Here is a 13,139-nt window from a genome sequence, read left to right on the forward strand (position 1 = left end):
AGACTCCAAGATAAAGGGTTCCAAAGTCCTATGCTGCAAAGTTCAAAGCTCAGAAGTTCCAGAATATTACTTTTGCTGCAGTCTGTTAGGCCAGTCACTAAGGCAACCCCAGGGAGGGCAGTTATACTTCATTTTTCAGTAGCAGTGGCAAAAAGTTTATTGCTGTCATTAGTCTTCCACAGTTTCTATCCTTTATATATATATATTACTTGTCATTGTTATTATTAACCTTATTAGGCTGTGGTTTTATTTTAGGACGTTCAGCATAATGTCCATGTCCATTGTTTAGTATTCAGGGATCTGATGATAGCTACTTTGTCCCTGTCTCCATGCTGTGTTGTGGCTTGACTGCCCAGAGTGCTCTTTGTCCTAGACCTGCGTGAGGGAGGAGTGTTAAACATTTCTTTGGGTAGAAACAAGAACTTTTTGGTTGGAAGTTCATGCTGAAAATGAACTTTTTCCATGGTGCCAGAGGGGAGTACCTATATTTGTGTTTCTCTGTGTGTGTGTGTGTGTGTGTGCGTGCGTGCACACATGCGTGTGGATTAATACAGCATTTCATAATAGATGAGCCAGTAATGGTACCTAGAAATTTTGATTTTGTGTACTACTGAAAATTTCCCCCCAAATCTAGGGAACTGACAGAGGATTGTCAGATTTTGAATTTTGTCAAGTCATTACATGGGGAAAAAAAAAATGACCATCAGCGACAACCACCATTTCAGAAAATGTAAGGAAAACTTAATCCCAGAATATAATAAGCTCATAATCTAATAATAAAGGAGAATCTTCAAATTTAATATAATTTAGCTTTATACAAAAATAAAGCTCTACATTTTTTTCTTCATTTAGGTTTTTTTTTTTTAAAGATTGATTGATTAGAGAGAGACAGAACGGGAGAGAGAGAGAGAAAGAGAGAGAGAGAGAGAGAGAGGCAGAGACACAGGCAGAGGGAGAAGCAGGCTCCATGCCTGGAGCCCGATGCAGGACTCGATCCCGGGACTCCAGGATCGCGCCCTGGGCCAAAGGCAGGCGCCAAACTGCTGAGCCACCCAGGGATCCCCCCCTTCATTTAGGTTTTAAACCTAGAAAAACTTTGTTCTTGAGCCAAACTCAGACGTTTCATGAACCACGCTGGTAGGGCATTATTTCGATTTGTCAGGGGAGAGAGAGAGAGGGAGAGGGAGAGAGAGAGAGAACGAACAAGCAAGGGGAACTTCTGAAGGAGAGGGAAAAGCAGACTCCCCACTGATCAGGGAGCCAGATGTGAGGTTCAATCCCAGGGATCATGGGATCATGATCGTAGCCGAAGGCACACTTAACCCACTGAGCCACCCAGGCACCCCTTGTCTCAGCTTTAAAATTTTTTTTTCTTCACGTCTGCCTTTTATCCTGTAATATTAGTATTTCTTCCATTTTCTTTGCTTATATAGGCATAGGAGGCCAGTGATTGAATAATCTTGTTAGTGACACATTTTGGACAACTCACTGGGTTGTACTGAGTGAATTTGTTGGGTGAATGATGCTTCTGGCTGTTTTTGTAATAGCAGGATATTAGAAAGCATCTTCTTGATACCAAATCATTTTTTCTCCTGGGTTGAGAGGAAGGTGGTGGGTGGAACCAGAGTGCAGAGGAGTAAAGCCTGGCAGAATGGAACAAGATGGAAACAACAAGGAGAAGAGGAGGGCTTGAATTCAGAAAGACAGAGATTCCATTACTAGTTCTTCTCTTGGTTTAACTTCAGGAAATCACTTAACTTCTTTGACTTTCAGTTTCCTCACTTGCAAAATGGAATTGATAGATGCCATAGGGGTGAAACCTATTTATGGGAAATAGTAAAAATAATGCTTGTAAAACTTGTATTATAGCAACTAATACAATAATAACAAAAGGTAGCTCTCCTTGTTATTCTGTATATTTAGGATGTTAGAAAGTTCATTTCCAGATCTTTCGAATTTTATTTATATTTTGTATTGTTAGATATTTTCTCTACATGTTCTAGATTGACAACTAAGTTACAAACCTCTCATACCTTTTAGTGTACATAATGCCCTTCTGTGATGCAAAGGTTGACACAGATTTGATGATGATTTCCATAGCAGTTACTTAAGATATGATGGGAAGGCCAGTGTCTTTAGGGTAGTATTTGTTTCGAGGTTCATAGAAACTCCTTTAGTCAGAGGATGATAGAAATACTATTGTCAGCAGAGGTACTAATCTCTTTGAATGTCAGTTTCCAATCTTTAAAAATGAGTAGTTAAAATAGCTTATTTTCAAGTTTCTTACAGAGCTAAACTTTTATTCAAAATGGTACTTTTGCCATAGGATCCCATTTTCTCCAGTATTCCTCAGTGTTTTTGTCAGAGCCTAGACATGTTGTAAAGTTAAAAATTGCATTTTAAATTTTTTAACAAAACGAGAAACTCTGCATAGGCCCACACAATAAATCAAATTGTTAATGAAATACCTTTTTTGGTAATAATTCTTCAGAGTGACAGTTGGATCCATAGGTTGACTCAGATCATACAGACAATAAACATTTGACTAGGTACTAGCTGTACTCCAGGGATATGCTCTCCATTTTCCTTTTTTTTTTTTTTTTAAGATTTTATTTATTTATTCATGAGAGACATACAGAGAGAGGCAGAGACACAGGCAGAGGGAGAAGCAGGCTCCATGCAAGGAGCCCGATGTGGGACTCGATCCTGGGTCTCCAGGATTACACCCTGGGCTGCAGGCGGCGCTAAACCGCTGCGCCACTGGGGCTACCCGCTCTCCATTTTCCAACATACTAAGCTGCATAGCTTTTTTTCTTAGTAATCTGGTGCTCATTTTTGGAATACCGTAGTCTTTCTGGAACTTTGTAAAATACCGCTACATTTATTTACCTCATATAAAATTGTAATTTTACTTTGAAAAACTTATTTGTGATGTAAAATTACAGCCATAAATATATATTATACATAAATGTGAACTGTTTTCAACTTTTGAAAAATACCATTTTATTTAGGGGTTGCTACTTTTTCTCTCTTCCCTTCCCCACCTACTTGTCTTTTACTTATTTATTTTTTGACGGATTGGTGCTTGCCTGGCAGGCAGTCAGAGTAGTAAGAAGATAATGCCTGGAGTCAGGTGGACCTGGGTCTGACACCCAGCTCCATCACTCGTTTGTTCTTTGACTTTAGACAAATTATGTTACTTCTTGGTTATAAGATGGCTGTTTCAGAGCTTTTTAAGAAGACTCCTATCCTCCTTTTTACAGTGTGTGTGTGTGTTTTTCTTTTTTTAATGAATGTTCCCTTTATTATGTTAAAAGGATGGTTAACTTACTGTGGCCAAAGGCTGTTGAAAGGTGAGGCCTCCTTTAGGACAGTGACAATGACAGTCTTTGGAGGAAAGAAGCCTGTCCTGAGAGGAAAAACAAACTCAGAAGGGGGCCTCTGGTGGGCACAAAGTTTGTGCTGGTTCTTGGGAGGCTGTTTTTTTTTTTTTTTTTTTTTTTAATTTTTTATTTATTTATGATAGTCACACACACACAGAGAGAGAGAGGCAGAGACACAGGCAGAGGGAGAAGCAGGCTCCATGCTCCGGGAGCCCGACGTGGGATTCGATCCCGGGTCTCCAGGATCGCGCCCTGGGCCAAAGGCAGGCGCTAAACCGCTGCGCCACCCAGGGATCCCTGGGAGGCTGGTTTTTGAAATGAACATTAGTTATTGCGGGCAAAGACTCTGTACCTGTCCTGGGTAGGCAGATCTATAGTATTAATGTTGCTTTTGATTCAGTTGGTTACCTCTTACCACCTGCTCATACTGGGGTAAGTTTTACATACATAAGCCTATCTGCATTATCCTCAGGGGTATAGGGAAGGAGTGAAGCCTCATTTCATATTGGTTAGAGTGGTCATTGTAGCATTAATTTGGGAGAAAAACCTCAAGAGTAGGGAAGTTTCTGAGAGGAGTTCATAGTCTCATTTCCTCTCCCTACGTGAATTTCTTCCCTCTGCAGTTGATATAATATATGGAAATCCTCTACTATTCTGGTATACACAGTAGGCTTCAATAAATATTCTTATTTTAAGGAGAATGAAGGGAAACATTGCAGGCAAAGATGATCCGCATTATTGGGAGAAAAAACAAATTTTAATTGTTTTACTACTACATTGTGTGTTGAGGCCTTTTATTTTGGAAAGACCGAATGATTGACAGGTTGGCATGCTCTGGTCTTGGTCAGGAGTCTTCTCAGAGCCTTTTATTTTTGTTTAAGAAAGATTAATTTCTGCCCAGTTAATTAATTTTTTTCTGTTTTCTCCTTGTAATTCCATTAAAGACTATATTATCGTGTTAATTTGGGGGCCATGCTTCCTAATTAGAGCCCCAGGACTTCTGCAGGAGCATTAAAAGTCACTTGTCTGGAGGCATGTTGTTTCCTCATCAAAGGGAGATGAAACCTTACCCTTGCCCTCAAGGAGCTCACAGTCTAGAGGGGAGGATTAATTTTAGCATAAGGTAACCATAATAGTAATCATTAGTGCCTGCTCTGTCCAAATCCTTATATCCTATTCATTTGTCAGTACCTCAACTTTCTCCAGTCTGCTTTATATCTTTGTCACTCCAGTGCAACTGTTCTTAGGAAGATCAGCACTTTCTGCTTGCCAAATCAAGTAGAAAACTATATAATTCTCGGTTGCATTGAATTATTTCAACCACCCTCGCCTCCTTGGAACTATCTCCTCTTGGATTCTGTAGTACTTGTCTTTGCTGGTCTTCCTTCTGCCACTATCTTAATTAACCATTTCTTTGAATTTAAATGCTATATTCAGGTTAGTGACTCCACAGTTTTTTTTCTACCCCTGTGCCTCCAGTGACTCCAAATTAGTAAATTTCTAGTTGTCTTCCAAATGTGAGCCGTGTACATTCATCTACATGTATGAAACTAATTTTTCTTTTAAGTCTGTCTCTGGGCAATACTGTTCTTTGAAGAGTTAGTGTTTTATGATAGTTGGCTTCATTGTATTTGTCTCGGCCCATTGTGAGAGACAAAAATGAAAGGAATGATCATATGATATTTATAAAGTTGATGGGTAGGTTATATTTCACTATACCAATGATATATGTGCACCTGCCTGCAGCTTAGGAATTTTTAAAACTGATGTTACATCCTTTTGTATATATCTATTTAGAATTTTTTTTTACAGTTAGTATAGAAGTTATTAGATTATAAATCTAAATCTCTACTTGTTTTTTTTATTATTAATTTTTAAAAGATTTTATTTATTTATTCATGAGAGACACAGAGAGAGAGAGAGGCGGAGAGGCAGAGACACAGGCAGAGGGAGAAGCAGGCTCCATGCAGGAAGCCTGATGTGGGACTCGATCCCTGACTCCAGGACCACACCCTGGGCTGGAGGCAGGCACTAAACCGCTGAGCTATCCAGGGATCCCCCAAATCTCTACTTGTTTTAACTTACGATTAACTGTACTGAAAGCATTTGATTAGACTGAATTAAAATAAGAACATCTTAAGGTTGGACTTCAATAATTTTAAGCATTGGTTCTAGAAAACTGAAGATTTCTTTAAGCAAAACCTAAAGTTTAAGAACCTTATATATGTATAATAGGCAGAATAAGTAGTTGGAGAGAATAATTACAAAGTTAATTAATGTTTATAAGTTATGAGCTAAATGTCATTTTAAGGGCGTTTTGAGATGATATTGTTGACCCTCTTAAAAAAGACTTTGGAAAATGAAAGTTATTTGTTAAAGAGTTTCATTAGTTAAGAGTCATTGTCTGCAGTGGAGGTAGAGCCTTTTAAATGAAGAAAACACAAGCTGTCTGAAGTATGTATAGAAGTTAGTTAACTTATAAATTATTCTTCTGTGGTATAGATGTTATTTTTAGTACCATCAGCTTAATGATTGGGAAAGAATTTTACCTGACACTCCACATTCTTTATACATTATATGATTAAGACTTGCAACACATCAAATTTGGGATTTTACTATTATAATATTTTCTAATATTTAATAAGAATATTTCATAATATTTAGTATTTTTAAATATATCTTATTGAAATATATGGAAGCTGTATTTTAGAATACTTTTTATGTTTTATAAAATATATGTAATATGTATCAAAAAATTTTAGTATCCTGTTCAGTAATCTGAAATAGTTCTCATAGTTAAGTCCTGAAAGTATGACTTCCTCTTGATGTAATATAACTTGAAACATGGTGAGTTAAAGGTATGTTTTGTGTTGAGATTTTTTATGTCTTTAAGCAAAAAGAAATCAAATTATGCTGGTCATTCATTGCAGGTGAACACTTGTGAATATATGTTCAGATTTGTTTGGATGAAACTGTTGAAAAATTTCAAGTGATTTGAGTAGCACTAGCTTTTTCTTCTTTTCCCATGTGCTCTCTTCAGTCCCACCAACCTTCAGTCCCACCAACTTATTTGACTGGCTTGATGACTGTGGTGGTGCTGGCTAAAAAACAAGACCAGTAATCAGTAGGACCTATGTTGAAACATGAAGTATGGCAGTTTGTAGGGCTCTCTTTGGGTAGAGTCCTCTTTCTTAGTATGTGCCATAAAACCTCAAGTTAATTGCTCTGGTTGGCAAATATATTTTCATTTGTGTGCCCGTCCTAATGTGATGATTTCCTTTGATTCGTGAGAACTTTGAGAAAACTGTGAGGCTACATTTGGGTCAGGAAAAACGAATGTCCGGATTCATTGAGAATGTCCAGCTGGGGTAAATGATGTGGGGAATATGCTTTGCTGCTCTTTTTTGTACCGTACCAGAACCAGAATGCAGTTTTCAAGTTAATCACATTATTGCCATCTTCTTTTTCAAGTCAAGTTGGCAAAAATGATAGCAATATCAGAACAGTGAACTTCCATAACAGCTCAGCAGGTAAGAGCATGCTTGGACTCTGCACCCAGACTCTGGGTTAGAATCCAGGCTTTACCACTGCATTACCTCTGTGACCTTGGACAAAGTGCTTCACTTGTCAGTTAAGTTTCTGTATCTACAAAATGGAGGTGATAGTAGCAATACCTACCTCATAGGGTTGTTAGGAAGATTATTATTATTATTTTTAAGAATTTATGTATTTACTCATGAGAGACATAGAGAGCAGAGACATAGGCAGAGGGAGAAGCAGGCTCCCCATGAGGAGCCTGATGTGGGACTCCATCCTAGGACCCCAGGATCACGACCTGAGCCAAAGGCAGACGCTCAACCACTGAGCCACCCAGGTGCCCCTGTTAGGAAGATTAAAATGAGTGGCATGTAAAGCTCTCTGCCAGAAGCATTTCATAAACTGTAGCTATTGATGATGATGGTGACGATAGTAAACCAAAACAGCAAAATATGACTCTTCTCTCATTCTGGTAGCATAAAGTGCTCTTTTAGGTAGTATTGCAGATGTCACTTCATTTTCTTCTTATTTTGCTTCCTCTGGCTTTGTTCCTAACCCTACATTTAAAATAAATAAATAAATAAATAAATAAATAAATAAATAAATAAATAAATAAATAAGTAAATAAGTAAATAAGTAAATAAGTAAATAAGTAAATAAGTAAATAAATAAGTAAATAAATACATACATACATAATAGAATATCGAGTATATCTTCTTTTAATCCTCCACCACCTTTTGAAAAATCATCTATGTTGTCAGCAATCTTTTCTTGTGTGATGTAGGCTCACTTCTGATTTTTTTGCCTCAAAGTAATGATGTGTTATTCGTGCAACCAAGTTGATGCACTACTTGTCAGATGTTTACACCCTTTGCTGCTAGAACTAGCCTTTGTCCCTTACATCCCTTTACTAACACAGTAACCCTAACTATCACACTGGAAGAAAGGGAGGTACATAGAGATACATGTACATTTACATTTTTTTTAGCATTTAAAACATTTTAAAAAATTGAGGTATAATTTGCATACCATGAAATGCACCCATTTTAAGTGTATTATAGGATGAGTTTTAGTAAATGTAGACAGTTATCTATGTCTTGTGTTTCTTATACATCTTTCTTTAGCATCACCCACAATCCAGTTTTAGAATAATTCTCTCAGCCCAGAAAGTTCTCTTGTGTCCATTCCCCACTTCCATTCTCTAATGCAGGGCAGCACTAACCTGTTTTTGCCTCTGTAGTTTTTACTTTTTCTAGAAATTTCAAAATAATAGAATTATATGATATGTTATCTTGTGTCTGGCTTCCTTCATTTAGCACATGTTTTTAAGGTTCATGTTGTTGCATCATGAGTATTTCATTTCTTGTTATTGTTGATATTTTATTGTGTTATGTATTACATTCTAGAAAATCCATTTTCCAAATGGAAATTGTTGAGTTTCCACTTTTCAGCTGTTCTAAACATAACTGCTAGGATTGTCCTTATACAACTGCTTGTATGATCATCTATCCCCAGGAGAAGTGAAAACGCTCCTTGTAGTGAAATTCTTGGGTTGTATGATGAGAAACTTCTGAACTGTTTCCCAAAATGGCCATACCATTGTGCATTTCCATGTCATTCGAGGTTTCTAGTTTCTTCCTGTCCTTGTCAATGTTTTATTTCATGTCTAGCATATTTTGTTTTGTTTTCTAAAGATGTTATTTATTTGTTCATGAGAGACAGTATTTATTCATGAAAGACAGAGAAAGAGAGAGGCAGAGACCTAGGCAGAAGGGAAGGCAGGCTCCCTGCAGGAACCAAATGCAGGACTTGATCCCTGGACCCAGGATCACACCCTGAGCTGAAGGCATGCTCAACCGCTGAACCACCCAGGTGTCCCTTTTGTTTTGGTTTTAATTTATATTTTTTTGATGACTAATGATGTTTAGTACTCTCGTGTACTTTCCCCATTGTATATCTTTTTTTTTTTTTTTTTAAAGAGAGAGTGGAGAGAGGCAGAGGGAGAGAGAGCGAATCATAAGCAAGCTCCATGCTACATCTCACAACCTCAAGACCATGACCTGAGCTAAAAACAAGAATCGAATGTTTAACTGGACTGAGACACCATTGTATATTTTCTATAACATTTTAAAAAATCTTTAAAGGTTTTGCCCATTTAAAAAAGTTGAATTATTTGTTTTATTTTTGAGTTATAAAAGTTCTTTATATATTCTAGATGGATATCCTCATTATTTAGCTCTTTATTTTAAATGCACGTACTTTACAGGTAATGATTTTGCCAATATTTTCTCTCCACCCGTATCTTGTGTTTTCATTTTTAAGTTATGTCTTTTGAAGAGCACAAGTTTTAATTTTAATGGAGTTCAGTTTATCAGGTTGTTTTCTTTTATGGTCTTTTTTATTTTATACATCTGGTATAATATTTAAAAATTTTCTGTGTAATCCGTAATAATTTTCTCCAAGTTTTGTAGTTCAGTTTTTACTTTTAGATATATGATACTATCCATTTTGAGTTAATTTTTGTACATGGTACAAGGTAAAGGTTGAGTTTCTTTTTCCCTCTCCATATGTATAAGTTTTTGGCATCATTTATTGAAAAGACTGTCTTTTTCTCATTAATTACCTTGTGACCTTTGTTGAATATGATTTGATATAAATGTGTAGGCCTTTTCCTGGACTGTGTTCTCTTCTATTGTTTATCCTTATGCTAATACCCCACTGTTTTGATTATGTAACTTTATAGTAAGATTTAATGTTAGGTAGTATTTTTCACCTTTTGAAGTAGTTTTAAAATAGCTCTGGTTCAGACATTTCCCAGCAGTCTCCATGTTTATGTGTCTCTGGAAAGTTATGGTCAGATAAAGCCATTAGGACGTTCCAGGGAAAATCAGTCCTACTTAGGGTAGGGCAGGCCTGAAGCTTCCATTTTTCATCTTTCCATTGAGTTACCTGTCAGAGCTAGCAACATTTAGCAGGATCATACTTGGTAGGATAATAATTTTAACAGCTACTGTGTACCAGGTGCTTTATATAATCATTGGATTTAATACCTCCAAGGTGCTGCAAACAGGACATTATCCTCATTTTATATTTGAGTCCACAATAACATTTCCTAGGTCACATACCTAAGCTGCTGTTAATGATAGAAACATAGTAACAGCAGCAGTGTTTATATGATGAAACCAGGTTTTGAAAACTGGTCTGATGATGTTTAACCCTACTGGTTCTTTCCACTGTTCAATATTGCCTCTTCCTCTTTTTTTTTTTTTTTAAGATTTATTTATTTATTTTAGAGAGGGGGTGCGGATGGGGGAGCATAGGGAGAGAGAGTATCTTAAGTTCTGGGCTGAGGGCTGAGCATTCTCACCACCCTGAGATCATGACCTGAGCTGAAAACCAAGAACCCCAAGCTTAGCCCACTGCACCACGCAGGCACCTCTCCATGCTGTCTTCTGATAGTGACCCATTGCTTTATGGAGAGGCAGTTTATCTTAGCAGTGGTAGTAAGAAAAAGGTGGTATGTGTCTCTCTGGCCTTTCTTGAAAGGTTCCTGTCTTTCCTTCTGTCACTCTGCCAGGACCAGGGTAGACTTTCTCCCGCCTGCCTCCCTTCAAATGCTCTCCTGAAAGAACTTGGTGAAAATTGACAAGACTGATAGAAGAGTAGAGGGATGTTGCTTTGTTTCAGAATTGTTAGTGCCTGTACTTCTGCTTTAAATAGTTGAGATTTTTCCCTTAGTAAACTTCCAAAACATTTTGTAATTCTGTGTTTGTATTTTATTAATATCTCTTATTTAAGATGTTACATGAAGATATCAGTTATCCACACCTTCACGTCTCATGTATCTTTCTTCAGCATGGATACGTTGGCACTTTGTCCTCATATTATCTTAGCGTATTGGTAAAAATGTACTGAATCATATAGATGAAGCAGTAATAGTTTAATATCCTCACTTCTGCTAATAATCACAACTCTTAGCTCTTGATTGTTGCATAGTGTGATGTCCTTGAGTGAATTAGTTGTTGGTATAGAATTATAATGGGCTTAAGTAGGCCAGCATCATGAATACATTTACGCAGTAGAGCTGGAAAGAATTGATGACTCCTATTACATAACAGTTTATTGCACACTGCTCACTGACTGCCACTTGAGGAAAATCCATTCGTTTTACTTATTGTGATAACATCTTATTTGCATACAGATTTTCTTTAGTTTTTCATGAATCATCTCTAATACTCTAGCTGCATTTCATTACGTTCAATGATCTCCAGACTGATCAGGTCCTGGTAAAACTCAAAATGGAACTTTTTTCTATTTCCCTCCCCTTTAGACCTCTTAAATTAAAGTAATAAACATTTAATACACAGTAAATATCAGCACATATTTGTTGTTTGTGTTCTTCACGTACATCTTAGAAACAAACTTCTTTATGCAGAGGAAGTGATTCTTGGTGGATCAGAAAAAATGCTGCAGAATTTTTTGAAGTTAAACTCTTTGTTCCCAAAGACATACACCCAGAAGAAATTTGGTGAGCAGGTGCCCTCATGATTGAAAATGTTCATTTCTTCCTTATCTACATTTGCTCTTACAAATTGTTAAGATTGCCACACACACATATATATATAGCATCATTCTTGCATCTTTTACTCAAGTTTTTTTTTTTGATACAATTATTCAGTCACTTTTTAACTTCTGTAAACAATTATGACTTAGGTTTTTATTTTAGCAATTTCAAGCCTTTTGATTCCTGATAAACTATAAATCACAGCAAATTAAGATCGTGATGTGCATTTTATTTGTTTACTCAGGCATTTACTGTGCACTGTGTTACTGTATGCTGGGCACAGGCCTGTCCTAGGAGGGCAGTCTGGAAATAGGGATCTTGGGTCTTTGCTGCTTCTCAGCTTTCAGTGCTCCTTCTGAGACCTATGAGACAATGCAGCTATTAGAAAATATAGTAAGAATTATGGTGGGAACTCAAAATTTGTAGACTAGACACCTCCTAATTCACAATGAAATGTGGCCTTACATATTGTACATTTTTTTAATCCAACTAGAAATAATACAGCAAGTCTTCTTGATTTATCGTGTAATTTAACAGCGAGATGTTATTAATGAGTTACTTGTATATTGGTTGTAAAAATCACATCCACTCTAATGAGTCCAAGAGGATTCTGCATCTTTTTTTACTCATGTTTGCCTTTTTGTTTGTATTGCAGATTTCTCTTGGATTTGGCTACAAATTTATAGATCTTCTGCACTGTGTACAGGCACAGGTGAGTCAAAATTAGGCCTGTCTGTTGGGATATTTTGATTTTTAAGTAAACTCAAATATTTAAGAATTATCCTATTTATAGGTTAGCAGAGTAATGTGTAAATAAAGTGAATATAAATAAACAAAATGTATACTTGTCAGCATTCTGTTTTATTATAAAAATTCTGTAGGAATGTGTTAGAAATGAATTTGAAGGTAAAATGATTTTACCTATTTATCAGTGTTTACTTTGTATATTTGGGAAGAGTTTAAACATACCCATTGGATGAGGTGATTTATAATGTCAGAGCCTGGCAAAATGTTTACATTTCTTTTTGTATATAAATAAAAGAATTGCTTCTATTGATTTGGCAGCAAGTGGAAGCAAATGTTTTAAATTTAATGAGCAGGCTCTTCTTGTCCAACCAGTCTGAAATAGCTTCTCAGTCACTTCTTAATGCACAACCCTGATAGATTTTTATCATGGTATTTATTATCACATGATATATATATATTTTTTTATAATCTTCCCAATGAAAGTATAAGCTCCATAAACACTGAGACTATTTTTGTCTTGGTAAAAAACAAAATTCCTGACTTTTAGGATAGTGCCTGGTATATAGGAAAGACTGAATAAATAAAATGTTTGTTTAAAGTAATTATTGGGTAGTAAATATTAAGAATTTATTTATACTCAGAGTCATTGAACTCTGCATCTATAAATATAAACTAGAAATAATTTTTGTACTTATTTCTAAATGTGAAATTAATTTATATCAGATACTTAAAGTATATGGCTCTTCAGTGTTTTGAGAAATTACCTGTGTTGCATATTTTATGTACTAAAGAGTGCTTAATCAAGATACAGTTCGGTGGGTAATGCTTCCAATTCTGTATTTACTTTGGTTCTACCCTAGAAGGTTCTTATGATAAAGTTACGGACAAACCTGAAGCAGGTGTGAGAA

At 36.3% G+C, this 13,139-nt stretch overlaps 1 protein-coding gene across 12 annotated transcripts in view; it reads left to right on the top strand.

The window, feature by feature from the left end:
* Positions 1-13,139, top strand: part of NCOA2 (nuclear receptor coactivator 2) — a 297,105-nt gene that overhangs the window by 87,448 nt on the left and 196,518 nt on the right. For all 12 annotated transcript variants that reach the window (XM_055318183.1, XM_055318176.1, XM_055318178.1 and 9 more), the window contains exon 2: positions 12,140-12,196. The gene's annotated coding sequence lies outside the window, so the exon portion shown is untranslated. The remainder of the gene's footprint in view (positions 1-12,139; positions 12,197-13,139) is intronic.

Source organism: Nyctereutes procyonoides, unplaced genomic scaffold (genome assembly GCF_905146905.1).
Source record: "Nyctereutes procyonoides isolate TBG_1078 unplaced genomic scaffold, NYPRO_anot_genome, whole genome shotgun sequence".
In the NCBI taxonomy this organism is placed as follows: Eukaryota; Metazoa; Chordata; class Mammalia; order Carnivora; family Canidae; genus Nyctereutes; species Nyctereutes procyonoides.